The sequence below is a fragment of the Loxodonta africana genome, chromosome 18 (genome assembly GCF_030014295.1).
Source record: "Loxodonta africana isolate mLoxAfr1 chromosome 18, mLoxAfr1.hap2, whole genome shotgun sequence".
NCBI classification, from domain to species: Eukaryota; Metazoa; Chordata; class Mammalia; order Proboscidea; family Elephantidae; genus Loxodonta; species Loxodonta africana.
The window spans coordinates 66,551,024-66,560,661 of NC_087359.1; the positions used below are offsets into that span (position 1 = coordinate 66,551,024).

The following is a 9,638-nucleotide window of genomic DNA, read 5'->3' on the forward strand; positions in this document are numbered from 1 at the left end:
ATGCGTACAGAGTAGTGCTCTATAGAGCTTTAAGGGCTGTGACCTTTCGGAAGCATATCACCAAGGCCTGTCCTGCAAGGTGCCTCTGGATGGGTGTGAACTGCCTCATCTTTCAGTTAGTACATAATCGAGCGTTTAACCATTTATGCTACCCAGGAACTCCAAAGCCAGTTTACTTTAGTCTAAATAATATTTTACAGCATTCTGTCAATCATTACATGAAAACAAATCTTCACTGAGTCTCAGCAAAAATACAAGGCCTCAAAACAGCAACAAAGACCTCACTACATGTCATTTTATACTTGACTGTTAAGGAAATAAGCTACTTGAACTGTAAATATACTTTGCCAAGACTAATTGCTGACCAAATCTAATTACTACAAAGTCAAATACAAGCTGATACTTATAGCCTAGCACTGATTTTTCTTTGTGTCTGGGTGGTTGTGGTCTCTTGCCCTGGGGAATGTGCATTCCTGTCAAGTTTATTTATATAACACACAGTTGGCTGCAAGGTGTGTTTCTGTAAGGTGACTATTTTTACACTGGCTTTGTTTTGAACTTCCGAGATGACAGATAGAACCTTTGCCAGACACTATCAAATTACTCCTCCTAAGTATTGAGATGGTTTGTCAAAACAATTTTGATCCTGTCGTCAGAATAAACTGCCATATTCCTTTAAAACATAAACCACCCCAAACCTAGTCATCAAAATTAAAGAGTCATTTCCTCTAAGCTTGCATTATTAATCCATATTTTTAAAAAGCCATGTATCAGCAAAAAAAATTGTGAAGAATTATTTCATTTCCTCTCCAGATTTTAAGATGTATCAATTACATAATCTTTACAAATTTCTGGACAACTGCAAGTTTTAGAATTTTTTCTTTTATACCATGCCATGGGCTATGGCTAGCTGATTTCCATTTTCAACCCAGATGAATTTCTTTTACCATGCTTCAAATGCATACAGGGTAAGGAGAAGGCAAGAAAAACAAGTCAGAGGTCCCGTCTTGAAACAATTTTGCCAATATGCAGAAGAATTTGCTTGACAGAATTCTGAACCACATTCCTAAAATAACACTCAAGGAAGTTCTGTTATCTGCAGTACTTCACCACTTTCCCGATACCCCTTTCAAACACTTATCTAGAGATTCTTCAGCATGAAGCCCTGAGTATGCTGCTGTTCGTACTGAAGTCCAGTACAGTAGCAGTGCTGTCACCATACGTCTCCGCCAAGACGCGCCATGCAGGAATTCCTCACGGTGCAGTTGTCGTCATGTCCTGACACTATGGTCTACAGTTTTTCATAAACGTCAGTGTACTTTGATCTCATCTATTCTTAGTAATATATCTGATTTAAAAAACAAGATTTTTAGGGACTCCAGTCACTTACTGAATAAATTTCATTTCACAATAGAGAATTTAGGCCACAGCTCTGGGCACAGAGCATGGTGTTATGTCAGTCAGATCCAGGTGTGAATCCTGACTCTCTCGCTCGTCTTCTCATCTTATCTTCTCATTTTAAACATTACTCCTTTTCGGGTCTTATTTTCCTCATCAGTAAAGTATAGGTTAGTAAAAACCGTGAGAAGGTTGCGAGGCATATAGGAGATATTATATATGCAAAAGACTGTCCTATGTTAGGGCACAACAAATGCTAAGTATCCATTTTCTTCCTTTAAAATTGCTCATTAGACTACAAGACATGAAAGGGATATGTCAATGTTCTTCAGAATGGAGAAAAAGCCATAACTTAAATACTACTTTGGGCAAAGACTTTGGGGAAATACCACCTATCCCCAAACCTCTCCCCTTCAGTTATTTGTTTCCAGTAGGAGCTACCAAACAAGGTCCTCACATCCCTGGGCCACAGGAGTGAGCGAGTACTAGACTTGAGCCAAGAGAATGAGGTCTTCTGAATGATTTACCAAGCTGGGACTAAAGGAGGGGAGATCTACTCTGTGGGGAAGCTGTGCTATAAAAGCCTTAGTGCTGCCCACAGCCAAAGTTCAAATCTCAAGAAGAAAGTTGACACAACAGAATGAAGCCAACATAAGCAAAAGTAAGCAACAGGAAGAAAGGTCCTAACAGAATTCCAGTTTTTTTTACACCTGGTATCATCACTCCTGCCCTTCCATAAATTTGGTTAACACTCCAATTTCCTTTTCTGTTTAAAAACAGAATCTCCTTGTTCTATTTCAATTTTTGTCCCTTCCAGCTAACAGTACCTTCTTCTCCATTCAAAAAAAAAAGCACCCTATTTTTAAATTTACATTCCAGTTGGTCTCCCGTCAATTTCTCCCTCTAATATGGTATAGCAATGGTTCTCAATCTCCTGTTGCCCTTGACCACATCACACCAAGTATATACATGTACTCTCAGCCAGAGGATGGCCAGGATATGACAGGGGCGGGGGTAGGGGGCAGGGAGGCCTACTCCTACTGAGAGTGAGAATCAGCTATCGCTTTACTTCATCCTGATTTTCTTAAGTATTGGTCAATTTAAATTAAGGTCCCTGCTTATAAACCTTTCAACAGCAGGTTTCTTTTTACTTGCTATCTGATTGTTCTTATCTCCTTACCTACTTGTTTGTAAAACAAAACTAGGTTAAGTCACTCTACTTCATACATTAATATACAGAATTTGCTTTCTTCTATATTCACCTACTCTCATGGCTTCAGCAATCTCAGTGTAAAGTTTACTTCTCACCACCACCTCTTCTTGTTATCACCTGCATGAATAGCTTCACACTCAAAATTCTCTTCAGACACTGTGGCCTTTTGCCTTGGTTCTTTAGAAAAACATCTTGAGAGATTTTCCCCTAAACCCTGAGGAGTTACCTTTGCCCTAGTTTTCCACCCCAGAGGGTTTGCTACTTTTCCCCAGGTTGACTGCTATTTCCTGGGTAAGCTGTAAACAACTTGGTTTTGATACTTTTTGTCTGGTCCTGGGGTAGGAGCCCCATGCCTTGAAACTGACAAGAAGGTTGTATATTTATGCACCCAGCCCCACAGAGGTTAGTGAGACAGAAAGAAGCTGGGAGAGAAAGAGAGAGAGAGGAGTCGAGGAAATTCCTAATAGAGCTGTAACTTGAGTCAAGGGTTTTAACACTGAAGACAGCGACAGACCAAGAAGGGGCCCAGTGGCCAAGATGATGGCAACAGGTAATAGGGCCAAAGCCTGGACTGAGGTGTCCAAGGGACACCTGTTCTCAGGGGGCTCAGAGGAGGTCTGCATGGTCACGAGGAGCTGAGAGCTGTCCTGAGCTGAAAAAGGGAGACTTTGTGCAGTGTAGTCAATTACTTAATACGGCCCTTCTAGCCATGGTTTTTGTGACTCCCACAAAATGACTGGGTGTGACTAGGCAAATAAGGTGCTTGTGGCCCACCAAGGGGACTAGACAGCCTGCTAATAATGCAGATAAAGTACATGGCACTAGGAGCATACAAATAAGGTATATGGAAGCCTAAGGAGGGAAGTGATCAGTTTTGCCATTCTGCTAGGCTTAAAATGAGCCATTCCAGAGATAGAATGGGGGGGGGGGGTTCACTACCATCATGAAGAAGAAAAGGGAGCGAAACACATCCTTTGGATCCAAGGTCCCTGTACTGAGAATCTCCTAGACCCTGGAGACAGAGAGAGAGCTGTAACACTGGAGACAGCACAAGACAATGAGAAGCAGCTACAGAGAAACAGCAGCAGAACCAGATGACCAGCACGAGACAGCACAGTGGACTTCTAGGCCCAACCAACCCCCAGAGAGTTGAGTGCCTTCAGGCCAAGGTTTACTGGTGGGCACCTACCAGCAGAGTTCAAGAGTTTTGTAACACTTTTTTCCTAGGCAGGGGCCAAAAGGCTGAGGGCCAGAGAGAGGCCTGCCTGTGGGCACAGCTAAAAAGCTCTCCTGACCAAAGAACTGTACCCTCCATCATTCCTGATCCTGAATTGTAACCTGTTACTTCCCTAATAAACCCCATAACTATGAGTAAGGTTTGGGAGTTCTGTGTGGCCGCTCAATGAATTATCGGACCCAGGAGAGAAACCCAGAGTGCCGTGGGAGGGATGGCTAGTGTCAGAACTGGTAAAAAGGTGGGCAGGTGGAAGTAGCTCTGACCTCCACCTCCCAGCAATCAGCCTTGGGCTTCTGATGCTGATGCTTTTCCCCCTTGTGAAGTTAGAAAAGGTATGACACCCCCACAATGCCATCTTTACACCTGGCCTACATGCTTCCCGATCATGATTTTGACCCTGAGCTGTGGCCTGCTGATACAGATCCCAAGTTCTACCCTGTTACTTCCTTAATAAGCCACTTAACCGTAAGTATGGTCCATGGGCTCTGTGTGGCCCCTGCAATAGATTATGGAATCCAGCAGAGAAGAGTGCCACAGGGAGGACAGCAGGTATCAGAATTGATACAATATAGTAGAGTAGAAGTATGTCTGACCTCCACTTCGTCGGATCAGCCCTGAACTGATCTTGATTCACATTACCCCCCTTAAGTTTACGCTCTGACATCGCTACCACCACTGTTTTACACACAGTAATGAGGTTCTTGAATCTCCATTCCAATTCACTCCAAGTTCACCTCGACCATCTAACAATGCATATGAAAAAAACCCACATAATACATATAAAAACCAAGAAAGACTTTAGAAAAACAGCCTCAAAAATTACAGAAACACGATCCTTTTTTTTTTTTTTAAGATGTAAGAAAAGAGGGGACCTTAAAGGAAAGCTAGAAGGACTCAGAAAATAACTAGAATAACAAATAAAGACAGGGATAAACATCACACTTAGAGATGGGGGAAAAAAATCAGAAACAAAAACCAAAGAGAAATCCACTGTCACAACTTTAAGAAATTACACTTTAGATGAAAAGATAACAAACAATTACATAGTTGAACGGATTAATGATAATAGGCAAAGAAGATTTAAATAAGTTAAAATGGTATTCCTGATGAGATTAGAATATAAAAATGTCATAGGTAAAATAAATATATATAACCCACCTGTAATAAATACCTCAATATGCAGACTGAAAATACATTCTGCAAATCCAGGAAGGAACTGGTACGGAATAAACAACACAAACCATCTGTCGGAAAAAAAGTACTAAACTTTAAAGAAACAATATCAGAAAAAAGCAAGGTTAGCCTCAGATTTCTCCACAGCACTCAACATAGACAACAGTGACATAAGGAAACACATGATACAAACAATGTGAAATCAAATAGAGTTGCAATAAGCATTCACAAATATTGTGAATTTTAGGACTTAAAAAGTAAGCAGCACTTCTTGAAATAACTGCTGGAAAATGATACAAAATAAAGAATTCTGTGAGGGAAAAACCGAGATGAAATAATCACTGTAATTACTGATCTCATGTAAATACAGAACTAAAACTACACAACGATGTTTAGTTTTGTATATATATACATTTTTTGGCTGAAAATAAAATTCAAAAATGGTTACAGCCATACACCGACAGGGAACTGGCAGAAATTCAAGATGATTCAGAAAAGGACATGGAAAGAGGGGCATTATTACTGATGTAATATGGTGGATCTTACTAAAAACAGAGATATACTTGGATTCACAATCAACACCCATGGAGGCAGCAGTCAAGAAATCAAACGACACGTTGCATTGGACAAATCTGCTGCAGAGACCTCTTTAAAGTGTTAAAAACCAAAGATGTCACTTTAAAGGCTAAGGTGCACCTGAACAAAGGCACAGGTATTTTCAATCACCTCATGTGCATGTGAAAGCTGGACAATGAATAAGGAAAACCAAAGAACTGACAGAAGAGGGAACAAGTCTGTCTCTCAGAAGAAGTACAGCCAGAATGCTCCTTATAAGCGAGGAGGGTGAAGGGTGAAACTGTCTCCCGTACTTTAGACATTTATCAGGAGGGATCAGCCCCTGGAGAAGGGCATGATGCTTGGTAAAGCAGAGGGTCAGGGAAAAAAAGGAAGACCCTCAACAAGATGGACTGACAGTGGCTACAACAATGGCTCAAACATAGCAACAATTGGGAGGATGGTACAGGACCAGGCAGTGTTTTGTTCTGTTGTACATAGGGTTGCTATGAGTCAGAACAACTATACATATATGTGTGTACACACACACACACACACACAATCCTGGTAATATAAAAATGGAATAAAAGATGAAAACATACGGTAATGGGGAGGGAAGGTAAGGAGAGAAAAAGATTTACTTGTTTTTTAACTCCCTCATCCTGCACTACAAGAAGTCCATGGGTTCTGTCAAAAGAGACTCAAAATTACTTAATGGTTTTTATAATTTTCTTCTCTCAATTTTAAGAATTCATCTGTTCTTATAAGAGCATCTACCTATAATTCTTTTTTCCCCCCAATATTACCTTAGTGTTTCATTCTCCCCCAGTCAAAGGTAGCCAATTTAAAATTTACAGATGGCATATATAACCCTTATTTCTAAAATTACTTTTTTTCTACCTGCACATGCACTGAAAGGTATCTAGAATGATATTCACCAAATATTAAGTGGTGGTTACTACTAAGTGGTATGATACTTTCAACTTTCTCTGCTTTATTATGAAAAAAGCTATTTATTGTAAAATAACATAGGAAAATAAAATGTAAACACTTTCTCACCCTCCAAAGATAAGCACTGATAACAATTTGCTGTATATTCTTTCATATTTGACTATAACACCATACAGTATAAAAATGGGATCATATTATTTTATCCTTTATGTTTACCTAAATACGGTTTGAACATAAGTCATCTGGTCCCCCCCCCCCTTTTATTTTTAATTCTAGATAATACTACCATAAAATACTTCGTACTTCTCCTTTTCAGCTGTGGAAGTACACCTAGAGCATAAGTGCCTTAAGCAGTCCCTGGGTGGTGGAAACAGTTAACGTGCTCTATTGCTGAAGGTCTGAGCTACCCAGAGGTTCCTTGGAGGAATCAGCCACTGGAAACCCTACGGAGCACAGTTCTACTCTAAGATACACGAGGTCACCATGAGTCAGGATCTACCCAACAGCAAGTGGTTTTTTAATAAACTCCTGTACGTTGGATTGTGAGTCAAAGGAACATGCAAATTGTCCTGCAGAAAGCTGACTTCCATTTCTCCTCCCAGAAACTCTCAGGTACCTATTTTTCTACAGCCTTGCTGATAATGGATATAATTTCTGCCATTAGCAATTTATATTTCTTACATGCACTATGCACTATTTGTTTTTTGTCTTTTTTATAGTAAGTGACTCCGTTTTGGGGTTGATATGGCCTTTTTGAGTACAGTAAAACCTGCAAAAGCCAGAACCTGGGTAAGGTGGGAAACCTGACAGAGAAGGAAAGCTCAAATATATTCCACTGACACCAGTGACAGCAAAGTGTAAGACTGCATCCTGTCAAAGACAGAGAACTTGTGAGACCTGGAAAACAAGGCAGTCCCGTCGAGATGCAGCTCTCACAGGTTCCACCGTACCACAGCTATTTATATACTGCCATTTTTGTTTCAAAATTTTCTCAATTTGTCTTACCTTTTTTAACCTTTTTTTTTTTTTTTTTTTTTTTGCTAAACAGAAGTTCAAGCATTGTCAATTTAAAAAACTAAAAAGTCGATCTTCTTCATGGCTCCTTGTTTTGTCATGTTTAGAAAAGCTTCTCTACCTCAACACCAGAATTAAACATTCTTCATTGCTCTCTTCCAACGATCTTATTTTTTGCTTTAAGTATTACCTGATTGCTTGGCCATGGTCAGATTTCATAAAGCTCAGTTTCCTCATCTGGATAACAGTATATACCTCCTAAGGTCTGTTTCAGGAACATATTAATGCATGTACAGTACCTCAGCTAGTACTTGGCACATGATAATAACTATATCAGGACACTTTTATAATTTATTCAAATGAAGATGCAAGTCCAGTTTCCATCCACCTATCCACAAAGATTAGCCAGTTGTCCCAGAGCACTTTATTAAATAATCCACCTTTTCCCCAAGATATGAAAGCTAGATACTGGTTACAGATCCTGGGCTTGAAGGCAGGTCATCTAACTCTAAATTCATTCTTTTTTCCACTATACCACCGAATCTTGGCTTTGGTTTCAGACCTGACCTGCCTGCCTATAATAGCATTTCTCTATGAAGTGTTTAACTCACCTTTAAACCTACAAAAAACTAAAATAATCTAAATTAGCATTCTCATTCTTTCATTTATTGTACACATATGTAAGTTTTTTAATTAGTTACCAAACCAAAACCCACTGTCATCAAGTTAATTCCAACTCATAGTGACCCTACGGGACAGAGAAGAACTGCCCCACAGGGTTTCCAAGGAGCAGCTGGTAGTTTCGAACTGCCATTCTTTTGATTAGAAGCCTAGCTCTTAACCACTGTACCACCAGAACACCTGTAAAGAAAGGATCCCAAATAAAACTATTAAAACTTAAACTCCCTAAATTTTCTATACTACTCATTTGTTTTTATGATTGGGAATAACTTGTTTTAGACAGAAAGAAAGAAGGAAGAACTGTAGTGGTGGTGAGTATTTTTTAAATATTTATAATAGCGGTTTTTTTTTTTTTTTTAACGGTCTCTACTAGCTTTTTAATGCATCTATGGCCACGATAAAAAAAATTAAAAATATTACACAAAGCCCAGATAAAAGATTTGACAGTGATGCAAGAAAAACTTAATTTAAACCCAGAAAATAAAAAAGGAAGCAGCACTCAGAAATTAGAGAAGATGGGTGATCACTGACCATCTAGATGAGATGTAAGCAGCTCTTTAAGGAGATGTATGGAAGGAACTGGATCCAAAGCCAATGGAAAATTCCTAGTTCATGTGTTAACTAGTGGTTTGGTTCAGCTGCATTTCACTGGCTTTAAAAGGATGAAAGAAAACAATTTCACAAAGAAATCAAACGCAATAACCTATGTCATCAGATGAAGTGTAGGATAACACACTCATTGAACCATGTCTTGTCCCCTTCCGGATCCATGCTCTCCTCCTCTCCCTTCCCCCGACTAGTTCCCTTCCCTTCCCTACATTTCCTTGATAAACTCTTGGCTGAAAAGTAACAGAACTGTTTAAGACTTAGCGTCAAATGCACCTGAGATTGACAGCATCCAAACTATCATCATTTACTTAAGCTACCAGTCAACTATTACATTATACAAATTTAGGACACCAGCATGCAAAAGTGAACAGTGAGAACTGTTTATCACAGTATCATAGCAATTTAAAATCTGCCAACTTTGTTATAAAAGTTCTGTTACACTTTAGGTATCTTAACCTTAAATAGCTGTTATATACTGAGTCCAATTCTAATAATACCAAACCAAAGGAAGGAAGAAAAAAAAAGCCTAACCCAGTGTTGTCTAGTTGATCCTGACTCATAGCGACCCCATACGGTTTCCAAGGCTGTAAACTTTTACAGAAGCAGGCTGCCACATCTTTCTTCCATTGAGATGCTGGTGGTTTCCAAACTCTGTCCTTTCAGTGAGCAGTTGATTTTTTTAAACACTGTACTACCAAGGCTCCTAATAATAACAACAATAAATAGATCCCATACAAAATATACTAAGGCAAAAAAACTGCCTTCTTATTAAATTTCTTGCTGTGTTCTTAATTTTTTCATATTAAA

General features: G+C 39.3%; 1 protein-coding gene across 1 annotated transcript in view; it reads right to left on the minus strand.

The window, feature by feature from the left end:
* UBE2G1 (ubiquitin conjugating enzyme E2 G1) overlaps positions 1-9,638 on the minus strand; it is a 122,636-nt gene that overhangs the window by 56,858 nt on the left and 56,140 nt on the right.